Source organism: Enhydra lutris, unplaced genomic scaffold, assembly GCF_002288905.1.
Source record: "Enhydra lutris kenyoni isolate GAN:26980312 unplaced genomic scaffold, ASM228890v2 scaffoldscaffold2, whole genome shotgun sequence".
NCBI classification, from domain to species: Eukaryota; Metazoa; Chordata; class Mammalia; order Carnivora; family Mustelidae; genus Enhydra; species Enhydra lutris.
Genome location: NW_019154086.1, coordinates 56,065,409 through 56,079,056, shown reverse-complemented (window position 1 = coordinate 56,079,056; position 13,648 = coordinate 56,065,409).

Sequence of the window (13,648 nt, the reverse complement as noted above, 5' to 3'; positions counted from 1 at the left end):
ATCCTATTGCTAACAAGTATCAACTAGCCAGCCATATGAGTGAGTCATCTTGGAAGCATGTCCTCCAGTCCCCACTCAAGCCTTTGGTTAACTGCACCTCAGCTGATCTTTTGACTGGGACCTCATGAGAGCCAGAACCACTCAGCTAACCTCTTCTGGTTTCCGGACCCACAGACACTGTGCGGGATAATAAATACTCATTATTTAACACCACTATCTTTAGGTATAACATGTTACACAGTAATAGATAACTAATACAGCCCAATGAATGGAAAAAATAAACTAATATTTGCCTGCCTTAATTACCCTCCATTCCTCATTAATTCTTGAGAAATAAATAAGACTAGCTTCATATGTGCCTTTGTCAAGAATAGTCGCTTTTTTTTTTTTTTTTTTGGATCCAGCAGAAGTTTTATTTTAACTGAAGAACATATGGTTGGCTTGACCAAATTAACTTTGCATATTAGGTCTTTAAAAACATTAACATTTTGCCAGGATGGGCATTAGAGGTCCTATTACAAAAATGGAATTAAGACACTATGTGAATGTGAGTTGTCCAACATCACATAATCAGAAGGGATAGAGCCAGAATGATGGAAACCCATCTCTGATTTCCAGTCCATGGTGTGATCAATCTCCATTATATCATAATATTTCATTGCTTTGGTGTCTCTTTTTACTATAGACAAGAGATGTTTTGTGTACATTTAGGTAAATATTGATTTTTTTTTAATGCCCAAATTGTTGACAGAAAACAAAGAAAAGTAGAAATAATTGACCCCTGAGGGTAGAATAGCCAAGAAAGTGTGGGGAAAAAAAAAAGACTAAGAAAAAGTAAAAAGAGTAATCAAGACCAGACACCAAAAGAAGTTTAGAGAATCTGACCAAGGCCAGAGATCCTGAAAGAGCATTGTCTCAGAAACTCAGAGCCAGCAAGAGGTTCTTGAAGGCAGCCCTCTAGGTGAGTTGGCTTTGACTTGCACTTGAAGATTGAATCTGCAGAAATACAGAAATTTTGTTCCCTGAGTTTTGATAACAGCAGTCATGGCTATGTCGACCGCCCAAAGCTTGAGTGTCCAGCAGAGACAGCTGAAATGGTGAGTGAAAGTTACCCCCGTGGGAGAAAAAGACATTAACTGGAGAAATGGGCTGATGTTGCAAGAAGAAACACAAGATGAGATGGTGAGAGAAGGGCATTTTATTTCCCAGCTTCTGCAAAGGGGCTTTCTTCCCTGGATTCTGTGATTACTTACAAGGCGGCATTCTGCAGCCAGGAAGCCATGACCAGAGAGAGCAGGAGATTATGACCTTGGGCAAGATCAGGGACAGAGAACACCTTTGAAATGATTGAATACAATTTTTTTCCCCAACCGGCATCTCTATAGTCTTCTAACTTCTATTACATTCTTTGCCTTGTCTGCTCACTCAGATTCCTCATGTCTGCTCAAAGGCTCTGTGAGATTGTGATTATATGGTGGCACACTGGGGAAATTAAAGGATATGAGTAACATACCCAAGATCACAACATAAAGAAGAGAACATGGAGGTGCCTGGGTGACTCAGTCAGTTAAGCTGCTGCCTTCAGCTCAGATCATGATCCCAGGCTCCTAGGATGGAGCCCCACATTGGGCTACCTGCTCAGTGGGGAGTCTGCTTCTCCCTCTGCTCCCCAGCCCCCTGCTCACTCTTTCTCAAATAGATAAATAAAATCTTAAAAAAAAAAAAGCTGATCTAAAAAATATCTAAGAACCACACCCTCCATACCCTCCGTGAGTGTAGAGTTTAATGGGAGAGATAGCATTTAAACAAATAAATACATGTGAAAATAAAAGTATGTATAAAGAAGAGGAATGAATAAAGAAAAGGGTATCATTTCAGAGACAGAATGTAAGAAATATTTTCAGAAGCCTTCAGAAAGGAGCCGTCAAAGAGACAAAGGCACTGAGACATAGTAACCCGACTTGAAAATCTTACCTAAGAATTATGCATACCCAGAACACAAGAAGGGTTCAATAACAGAAAATCTCTTAATATTTTGCCATATAATTAGGGCTTAGGAGGGAAAGCATACGATTAATCTTAAAAGATGAAGATGCTTAAAAGGTCTTTGGCAAAATCCAGTGCCCATTCCTAATAAAAACTCTTGAGAAAATGGTATATTGTCTTAACTACATGTTTATACATAATATGTGTATGCATATATGTATCTATTTATATATAACACATATACATACACTAGTGTAGTATACAGATATTATAACTAGTTATATATATATACATATACTATAGTACATACACACACATATATATATGTGCTGTAATATACACTATAGTCATCATACATACATGCTGTAACTATTCCTACAAATATAACTTTACAAATATATGTGTCCAGGGACACCTGGGTGGCTCAGTAGGTTAAGCACCTGCCTTCGCCTCAGGAGTTCAGATCATGATCTCAGGGCTCTGGGATCAAGTCCTGCTTTGGACTCCTTGCTCAGCAGGGAGCCTGCTTCTCCCTCTGCCTGCAGCTTCCCCTGCCTGCTGCTCCCCCTGTTTGTGCACAATCACTCTCTCTCTGACAAATAAATAAAATCTCTCTCTCTCTCTCTCTATATATATATATATATGTGTGTGTGTGTGTGTGTGTGTGTGTGTGAGTGTGTGTGTGTCCAGATACAATGAAAGCAAAGATGGATACATTTGACTACTTAAAAATAAAAGCAATTTGCATGGCAAGAAAGCAAAGTCAAAGGCAAATGATAAACTTACAAAGAGGATAAATAAGCTTTCAAAACCTATGGAGGGGGACCTGGGTGGCTCAGTCAGTTAAGTGTCTGCCTTCAGCTCAAGTCATAATCCTAGGGTCCTAGGATCCAGCCCCACCTCACGCTCCCTGCTCAGTGGGGAGCCTGCTTCTCCCTCTATCTGCTGCTCCCCCGGCTTGTGAGCACGCACTCTCTCTCTCTCTGGCAAATAAACAAAATCTCATAAAAAATAAAAATAAAGGGCGCCTGGGTGGCTCAGTGGGTTAAGCCGCTGCCTTCAGCTCAGGTCGTGATCTCAGGGTCCTGGGATCGAGTCCCGCATCGGGCTCTCTGCTCAGCGGGGAGCCTGCTTCCCTCTCTCTCTCTCTCTCTCTCTGCCTGCCTCTCTGTCTACTTGTGATCTCTCTCTCTGTGTCAAATAAATAAATAAAAAATCTTTAAAAAATAAATAAATAAAAATAAAAATAAAAAAATAACTCTTAAAACACTTGAAAAAAATTCAATCAATAATATTAAAAGAAATGCACATTAAAACTTCACTAAGACGGGGCGCCTGGGTGGCTCAGTGGGTTAAAGCCTCTGTCTTTGGCTCAGGTCGTGATCGCAGCGTCCTGGGATCGAGCCCCGCATCGGGCTCTCTGCTCAGCAGGGAGCCTGCTTCCTACTCTCTCTCTCTCTGCCTGCCTCTCTGCCCACTTGTGATCTCTGTTTGTCAAATAAATAAATAAAAATCTTAAAAAAAAAAAAAAAAACTTCACTAAGACATCATTTCTTCCTCATCCACTTGTGAAGAATTTCAAACCTTTGACAATGTGCTCTGTTATCAAGGCCATGGGGAAACAGGTACCCTCATATGTTGTTGAAAGGAATGCAAGATGACACAATCACTATGAAGAGGAATTTGACAATATCTAATAAAACTGCATATTACATTATCCTTTGACCTAGTAATTTTTCCTCAGGAACTTACCCTGAAGCTCTACCTCCAACACTATATGCACAAAGTTATTCTTGGCAGCATAATTTGTAATTGCCAAGTATTGAGAACTATCCAGATGTCCAAACATAGGAGATTGGTCGAATAAACTACAGTAAGTACAGCCGTCAAAATAGGAAATAGACTGTACAGCCGTCAAAATAGGAAAGAAAAAAGTCTCCATTGACTGGTATGGAGTGATTTCCAGGAGATAGTATTAAGAAGGAAAAGCAAAGCAAAGTACAAAGACTATAGAATATGCTACCAGTGTAAGAAATAAAGAAAAATTACAAATATATATAATTTATATAATATGATGTTCAACTGTCTCTTATTGGTGATGTTAATTTTGATTAAGTATGTGAGTGTTGTACTGTAAGTCTATATACATACATGCCTATCTTTCCCAGATACGTCTTTTGAAAGGAACAAGGAGCAAAGATAATCCAGTAGCAGAGAGCACAGCTGGTGGTCAGATCTTGCTCATTAAGATAATTTCCTGTGGAAAGGAAGCAGGATTTTTCAAAGAAATCTCTGATTAAGGGCAAATATGATGTAGTGTGAGACGAAATATTTTGTTATGTCAGAAAATAATAACTTATTCCAAAAATGCTGGGGTTTATCAGAGGATGCAAGAGTCCGCTTGAAGGGACTCCTACTGGCTAAATCTGGGATAATTTGAGCACCAACCTAATTAAGTACACTAATGAATTAGAAACCATTGAAAGAAAGCAGGAATTTTGGGCACCTGGGTGGCTCAAGTCGGTTAAGGGTCTGACTTAGGCTCAGGTGATAATCCCAAGGTCCTGGATCCAGTGTCGCAGGGGGCTCCCTGCTGAGCAGATAGTCTGCTTCTCCCTCTGCCCCTCCCCCTTTCCTGCTCATGCTTTCTCTCTCTGTCTCTGTCTCTCTCTCTCAAAATTAAATAAATCTTAAAAAAAAAAAAAGCAGGAATTTATGAGTCCTTACCAGAAATAGGTGCTCAAAATATAGGTAAGTTGAGACAGAGAAAAAGAGAAAGCAGAGGTGGGGGAGGAATTGTAGTAAAGATGGGATCTGGCTAGATTCATCAACAGATGCTAGCTAAATCAAGCAGGAAGTTTTGATGACAGTTAGGATATTTTCATGGTCTCTAAGGATCGGCCAGAAGTATGCTTTTTGGTGACAAGGGAGGGAAACGACACGGTAATTATGTAGTGGAGAACAACTTGACCAAATGATTGGTCGAAATGAACACCACCAGTGAGGAATAGATGAATAGATGAATACCCCCTCCCCCACCCCCCGCCAGTGTCCTACCAGGAAGGACACAATATCTCCATGCAGTATTAAGGCAGAGAACAAATAAACTGAATCCAGTCACAAAGAGACATTGAATAAATACAAAATAAAAAATGTCTTAAAGATAAAGAAAGTCTCTAAAAATATTCCAGATTAAAGGAAGTTAAAAGTGACAATGGCAAATATCTAACTCCAGACTGGATCCTTTTTACTGCAGGGGAAGAAAAGCTACAAAGAAAATCTGACCAATCAGATCTGTATGGGCAGAAGACTAGATAAAAGTATTGGTAACTCGGCTATACGTAAAAGAATATTCCTATTCTCGGGAAATACAGGTTGAAGTACTTAGGGGTAAATGACCATGATATATATAACTTACTCTCAAATGGGTGTGAGTGTATATGCAATACACGTATATTACATACACATACACGAATACATAGAAAAACAGATGGTGGAGATATTAGCAACAGATGAATCTAGGTGAAAGGAGTATGTGGGGTTTTTTTCTGTTCTTATTTTTGCAATCGTTTTTAATGTTTGAAATTATTTCCAAATAGAACTTTTTTTAAGTGCTTAAGTAAGATCCCAGTAAGTAATGCGTAATTGACTCTAAACCAGCCTATTTTTTTTCAAACGAGCCTATTTTTTCAAACATTGCAACCCTTAGATGGTATGACAAGAGGCAAAGATCTGGGGTGCCTGGGTGGCTCAGTGGGTTAAAGCCTCTGCCTTCGGCTCAGGTCATGATCCCAGGGTCCTGGGATGGAGGCCCACATCGGGCTCTCTGCTCCGCAGGGTGCCTGCTTCCTCCTCTCTCTCTCTCTGCTTCTCTGCCTACTTATGATCTCTGTCTGTCAAATAAATAAAGTCTTAAAAAAAAAAGAGGCAAAGATCTGTTCGTTCAAGGGAGTTTTGTTTGTTCTCTGGGGACTTACTTAATCTGAAAGTTCAGGAGAAAATAAATGAGGATTCATCATGCAAGCTGGCTGTTTTTGTTTCATTTCTAGGTCTTCTCCTGCCTTGGGTACTGGCTGGGATCCACCAAAACTTCAATCAATTTTTCTTTCTTAAGGAAATGAATAGAGCCCTTTGATTTTCCTAGAACTCCAGGGTAAGCTTTTCCTCTCACCATTAAACCATTTCATGTCAAAGGAGACTAAGCTGTGTCCCTCCAGACATCACCCAAGAGAGAGACAGCTTCTCGGGGAGCAGTTTTTGTCGACACCCTACTGGAAGTCACGGAAATAGTGTATGCTTTACAGCAGGCCCTGCCTCCCCATCCAGCACTCAGGGCGACAGCCCATGTCAGCTTCCCCAATCAGGTGCTGGGGCTAGAAGGCTCAGCAATCACTTCTCCTTCCCCTCCTAGAATACTTTGTCCATCTCCCCAAATTTTCAATAAATAGCTTGACCGGTATGTGTTAATTCGATAAACAGTGAATTTGAAGATACTCTCTTATTTTCCTGAGACCAAACTTTTTCGTTTGCTGGTTTTGCTTTAGTGTAATGTTTCAGTGAAAATTTGCCATTAAGGAAATGAGGGCCAAGGACTCCTCTGTTGGACTGGAATGTCCTCAAGGGTGTCAGGTAGCTTTGTACACCTCAGCACCCTCAGAGGAGGGCGAGGCCTGGGACAAGTTAGCGCTCAAGTACTGTGTGAGTGAATGATTGGTGATGGCCAGTGAGTGCGTAGGAGAGGGGAAAATGCCTCGTGGAACAGAGGGTTTAGCTGAGACAGGTGACAGTCTCTCACTCACCATGGTGAGCTGAGATTTTTTTTTTTTTTCACTCAATCTGTTTCATAAATGAATACATCCCCTTGACATCTGTGTTCTTCAAAATCTTATTGTGGCAAGTCAGTCAGGTAAGGACCCAAATCTGGGTGGTTTGGCAGATGCCTTAGATTGAACTTGCCTTTGGGTCAGTGTCAAAGTTTCTCTCAGATTGGTAGAATCATGTCTGTATCCATGGGTGCTGAGAAAAGGCCAGGTCCTGGGAATGTGAAGACTAAGTAAACACAAACACCACAGCTGGGGCCAGGGGTGGTGGTGAGGGGAAATGAGGAGATGTTGGTCAAAAGGCACAAACTTCTTGTTGTAAGAGAAATAAGTTCTGGGGACCTAGCAAATAGCATGGTGTATTGTATACTGTATTGTGGAAAGAACAGATCTTAAATGTTCTCACCACAGCAACACCAAAAATGTAACTATGTGAGGTGAAGAGTGTGTTAACTAACATTATTGTGATCCACATTTCCCCAGACATACACGTTCACAAATCATTACATCATACACCTTAAACTTATACAGTGTTATGTGTTAGTAATATCTCAGTAAACCTGAAAAACAAAGAAGAACCCCACTTAGCCCAGTGAGGAACCATGGTCTGAAAATTTTTTTTTAAGATTTTATTTATTTATTTGACAGAGAGAGATCACAAGTAGGCAAAGAGTCAGGCAGAGAGAGGGGAGGGGGAAGCAGGCTCCCCGCTGAGCAGAGAACCTGATACAGACCTTGATCCCAGAACCCTGGGAACATGACCTGAGCCAAAGGCAGAGGCTTAACCCACTGAGCCCTCCTTTGGTCTGAAATTTTAAGAACAAGAATGGATCTCAGTGGGTCAAAGTTCTATGGGTCAGTTCTATGGGTGAAGTTTTTTCCTGATCAAATCAAGAGCAGAGAGTTAAGTCTTAGATGGGAAGTCTTTGGTCCTCTACTCTTCTTAAGTTGATAATTGAGTCTCTCGTGGCAAGAAAAATTGGGCCCATGTCCCCGATTCGCAACCAGGTGTCGCCCCATTTTGCCCAAGGTTTGGAAAATGGGCACTATTTCAAGTTTTGGCCTCAAATCCACCTGTAGTCTTGTACTTTGCTGAATCAGGTTGGAGACTAAACCAAGAGAGCTTCACTGTGTATAATTGGATTCATGGTGCATTTCTCTCAGACCTGAGACTTTCACATTAGGGAACATGAATGCCCAGGGATATGGATGTGCACCAGGAAGGACTCAAAGCCACGAGATAAACATAGCACCTCTAGAATCTCAACTTTATTTAAATTATATATACATATGTAACAAAATTTGAATGGATTTGTAAAACAAAAACAAAAACAAAAACCATGCCACTTGAAAGAAACGCTATGCTCAGTGCTGGCCATATGGGGCTCTGGAAAGTGTGCATTTATTCTTCTTCATGCCTGGGGCATCTCAGGAGGAGAGGTTGAGAAGTTCTGCCCTAGGATTGCACACACACACACTAGTCCTACCACTGTGAGGATGCTGGGAGCACAGAGAGGTGACTCCCATCCAGGCCATCTATACTCCTCATTCTGAGAACTTTTAGTAAGTGTTTCCTGAGCCTCGATTCCTGAGGCCCGAGCATCTCATCCTGGGTACTGAATGTGAGGAGGGTGTAGAGAATATTTTGAGCTGTCCCACAGGTGAGAGTGTGTGACAAATGTAAAGTCTTTATTAGAAAACTCCCAAAAGCACAGTGTCAAGGTTTTGCTGGTAACAGTAAACTTTAAAATATCAGGTCCATATTTATATAGAAGACATTCCATTGGACCCAGTTCCAGCAAAAGTAGTGGAAGATTTAAGTAAGAAAAGATAATAAAGAGGAGAGGAAAGAAAGGCCTAACTGTGAAAAGGTAAAAAGGATCTACAGCTGGAGGAGGGGTGGGGGGAAACAAGATGGTTCAAGAGACCATAAAACTCATCTAGTGTAATCTTCGAGCAAATGTTTCAACCCCACCTCTACCACATTACTGTCTTCTTGTTGCCAAACTTGGGTTGGATATTTCCATTGCAGGGACTCCTATCTTCCTCTATTGCATTCTGTTGCCTAACTCTGAGCCCTAGAACATTCATTTTTATACGTGGGTGAAACAAAGATGTGTGGGATAAACTTTGCTTTTTTTTTTCTTACTTCTGCTACTGAGAGGAAGCGGAAGCTGTGGGCACTGATAGATTGTTAAGACAAACTATGACTTCCTCCACGAAGCAATACATGTGTCTGAGTTGAGAGGTTACCTGCAGAAACTTCAACAGATCAGAATCCTTTGAAACCAAATCATCAAACTACAGAGAAATATGCTAACAGCTTTTGACTATAACCTACCATACAGAGAGAGTTGCTAAGGGAAAAACACTAAAGACTCATTATTTTTATTTACACTAAAATTGGTTACCTTGTTTAAAAAAAATGACTTTTATTGGTTGAAGTCAATTTCTCAAACTTATGATTTTAGTAATAAAGTTGGCAGAGAATGATCATATCTGTTCTCAATTACTCCGATATTTACTCCTTAGATAATGTGTCATCATGCTATTTCCAAATGATGTCTGCAACCCCAAACACAGAGTCAGGTCATTAAAAAAGAATGCTTTTCTTTTTAAGATCGAATTTGCCCAATGAACAATGAATGTAGAGAAGTCATTCTAATTGTGACCGAAGGTCAAGTGTTTACTAATATACAGGAGTACACACAAGCTTTCCTCATAGCTGATGTCGTTCTCGATCCCAGGAACCTTGGGGTGGATCAAATAAGGAGAACGTTTGGTTTTCCTGCCAGTTCAGCCGAGATCAAGAATTTCTGCCAAAACAGTCTCCTCTAATTGCATAAATTTACACACAACATGGGTAAGAGTTGCTTACTTTGCCATTCTTCCTATTCCAACTTTTTATGAAAGAGAAATTGCTCGACATTTCAAAGTCCTGACATAAATAAAACCTTTGTGACATTAAAATCTCCTGGGGACCTTTTTAAAAAGATGGAATAGAAAGGTGTCACCCCCAGGGGATTTAATTCATTAGGGTTGGAGTGTGACCAAGGAATCCGTATTCTTGCATAAATTCCCCAGTCAGTGCTGGAGGAACAGTTTTTTAGGGTAATTGAAACTGAAAGGAAATGTACTGTGTGCGTGAAATGTACCTTTACCACCAGAAGGTGGCTCTATAACATATTAAATCAGGCATTCAGCCACTGGCAGACTAGCTGGAAAACTGGCCTCGGAGTCTTTATTTTCTCTCAATTACTTTCTCGGAGATAAGGGAGGGGTGGAAAGGGGAGCAGAAGAAGATGCAAGGAGTGTGGTGGGATAGGAGGAATAAATGGATATTAAACTAATTTTACGATCATCACTTGCTATTAGCTCCTCTCAAAATGATTGTAGAGACACCGTGTCGTCGTTTAAGTACATTTTCTTCTAAATAAACTAAGAAAACCTGGATAAATAGAATAGACTCAGAGGCTCTCAGCATCTTCTGGAACCCCAAGCCTTTCCACCTGGGAGAAACAACCTTTGGCCAGCTCCTACCTGCCATCCTCTTTTGTCTCATTACCAGGATCCCCACTGGGAGCCATAAACCCCCTACAGGCAGGAGATGATAAGCACATACCACCACTTCCTGTTTAGGCTGACTGCTCTCCTCCCCAGTTCAAGGACACTCACCTGTGTGTCCGCAGGGCATTGGTCCTAGTGCCACGAAGTCTGGCTCCAGCCCTAATCAACTAAGTAACTGGATCCCCAGCTCCTGGTTCTGCCCTCCAAGTCTGCTCACGAGGCAGTGTTCTTGGTTCCCTGCCTTTCCTTGCAGGCTCCTGAATGTCTCAAGCTCCTGCAATGATGTCACTCTTCCTGGAGGTAATTGCTGCTGCTGTCATCATGTCCCCAGCACCACCCATGTTGGGGACATTTCTCCATCCTACTCCCATCCTAGTCTCCTAATTTTCTGGCTTAAATTGGGAAAAGAAGGTCGGAGATGACGAGGGATAAACTCTGCTGACGTGAGACACAAAACAAAGCAGGCTACATCCCACCGTGCGTGCGTCTACCCGCCTCCTCATTTCCGTCCTTCACCCTCCCACACCCACCAGCCAGGAGGGGGAAAAACATTGTGAATGTGGAACTCAAAGCATCCTGTCGCCTCGTTCTCCTCTAGGCAATGTCCCCGGACCAAACAAGTGCCTGGATTCTGATTCTCTCTGAGATCTGTTCCTTTCCCATCTAGCGCATAGACTGGGAGGTAAGATAGCACCGGGTGTTAGATTTGGGGGGCCAGAGACAGCCCTGGATGTACTGTCATTAAATTAGTGTGTTTCCCCTGTGGCTTTTAGGGTGTCTTCAATCAACTAAAATCCAGGCCATCTTGCCTTGCCAACCAGAAATGCCCAAATGGCAAGTTCTTTGGGGTGCTGACTCTGGGACCCGACTATTCATTTATGACACAATTCCAAAGAACATGAGCCATTTTAGACACTGCCAAAATATAATGTAGCCTCCCAAAGAGGGCAAAGCCTGCAGTCACCTGTTCAGGAATTCAGTGGCGTCCTTGATCAAGTAATAGAAAAATTTCCAGAAAAGAAAACTAATTTGTAGAGATTCTCCTAGAAACAGGTTTGGTTGTATATAACAAGAAATGCATGAACAATTTAAGGACACTTGCAAGTGATTAATAATTTCAGAGCTAGGCCATTTGGGCTCTTGAATTCAGGGTCCATGGAGGTGAGAAGGGGGGATGGGAAGCAAGCACTGTCATTAAAAAAGTCTATGCATTTAGTCTCTGTGTGCTAGAGCTTCCCCGTGCTCTCTTACCTTTTTCTTGCTTAGATAACTGATTTCAGTGATTTCCTTAAAGGACTGTGTTTCTCCAACCATTCTTCCTAAAGTACAACGTGAGTCTCTTCTCAAAACCTTCAATGGCCTGTTTTGTCTATGGGGGAGAAAAGGTTCAAACTTTTTAATATATTTCTATTATAAACTCTACCAAGTTTACAGTATGAACAGGTAACCCCTAGTGAGAGTCACTGGCACTATGATCAAGAGACTTAGAGTCACAGCTCTGCCACTAACTAGCTATGACATCTTGGGCAGAATTGTGTCGTTTTGAAGCTTTAGCATCCTCTTTAAATATGGATAGAGATAGTACCTAACTCACCGGCCTCTTGTGAAGGTTCAGCAAGAATGAATGAGACCTATTTCCCACCTATCCCTCGAGCTGCCCTTCTAGCAGCTTTCCTGTTTCCCATTTCCCACTCACAGTCACAGTTTTGCTGCTGCTGTTTTCCCCAGAGCACATCTCTTTCTCACGCCAAAACCGCCTGCCCATTTTCCACCTGAAGAAACCTTTTTCAGAATTCCAGTCTGGGCTCGAATGCCTCCTCTGAGAACATGTCCCTTGGCCCTCTCCACCCCCATCAAAATGTGCATCTCTTTGTCCATCTCTACATGTCTGTATTATCCCTTCCTTCCACTTCACATCACAATGTGTAATTCACATATTTCGCTCTCTTTTCTCCTGAATTATATTCTATCTGAGGTTCCTCAGATGCCGGCTTTCACTTAACTTTTCCTCCATTCCTAGCACCTACCAGAACGACTGGTACATGATAAGCACTCCCATCCATTGTAATTATTATCTTACTCCTTCTGTTAGTTTAGGCCCACAACCCTTCAGTAACTTTCATAATCCAGCATGTAAGAAAATACTACTTAACCAAATCCTAAATTTTATTTTTATTTTAAAATCATTTTCCCCAAATATCTGTAGCATAGTATAAAAATCCCACCAATATTTTGGTTTCCATTACATTATTTGAGAGGAAAAATTATTCTCTTCTACTTACAGATTCTTAGCTGAGATTCTTTTTTTAAAGATTGTATTTATTTATTTTAGAGAGAGTGCGCAAGAGAGCACACAAGAGGGGTGAGGAGCAGAGGGAGAGAGACAAGCAGACTCCAGGTTGAGTGCAGAGACCAACATGGGGCTCTTGAGGTTACGACATGAGCCAAAATCCAAAGTAGGCTGCTTAACCGACGAAGCCACCCTTAGTGGGTGGGTTACCTGCTAAAGATTCTTTTTTAAGATTTTATTTATTTATTTGAGAGAGAATGAGCAAGAGACAGAGCACAGGAGCAGAAACAGAGGGAGAGAGAGAAGCAGGGTCCCCACTGAGCAGGGAGACTGACACAGGGCTCGATCCCAGGACCCCAGGATCATGACCTGAGCCGAAGTCAGATGCCTAACCTAGTGAGCCACCCAGGCACCCACTTAGCTGAGATTCTTAACGCAAGTTTTTTAAATTATAAAAGTGATGTAAAAATATAATAAAACCCTGGAAAATGAAGAGAAAAAGCAATACAAGGACCCACCTATGAAACACGAGCCTGTTTTCTAAAGCACTGCTACCTACAAGTGTGGTCTGAACCAGCACAGCTAGAAATTTAGGAATGCAGAATCTGAGCCCATCTCAGAACAATGCAACCCAAATATGATGGATTTACACATTAATGTTTTTAAAAACCCTACTCTCAGACACTTCCTAGAACCCCACGGAGCATGTTTTACCAAGCATCTGTCTCCTTCTCACAAACATTTATTGAGCACCTGCTATATGCCAAGAACCGTACTACACGCTATGATTTCATCTCCAAGATTTCTCCCAGGATGACTCAAGAATCTATGAAGAAGAGCGCTGGCTTCTTTTGAACTGTTTTCTTGGCAAAGTCAAGTCGTTGTGATCAAAAAAGCTGCCAATTTCATGGAGACACAAAACTTCTAGTCTTAAGTGATTCCACGTCTCTTGTTTCTGAATTCTCACACAGTGATATCTCTAAAT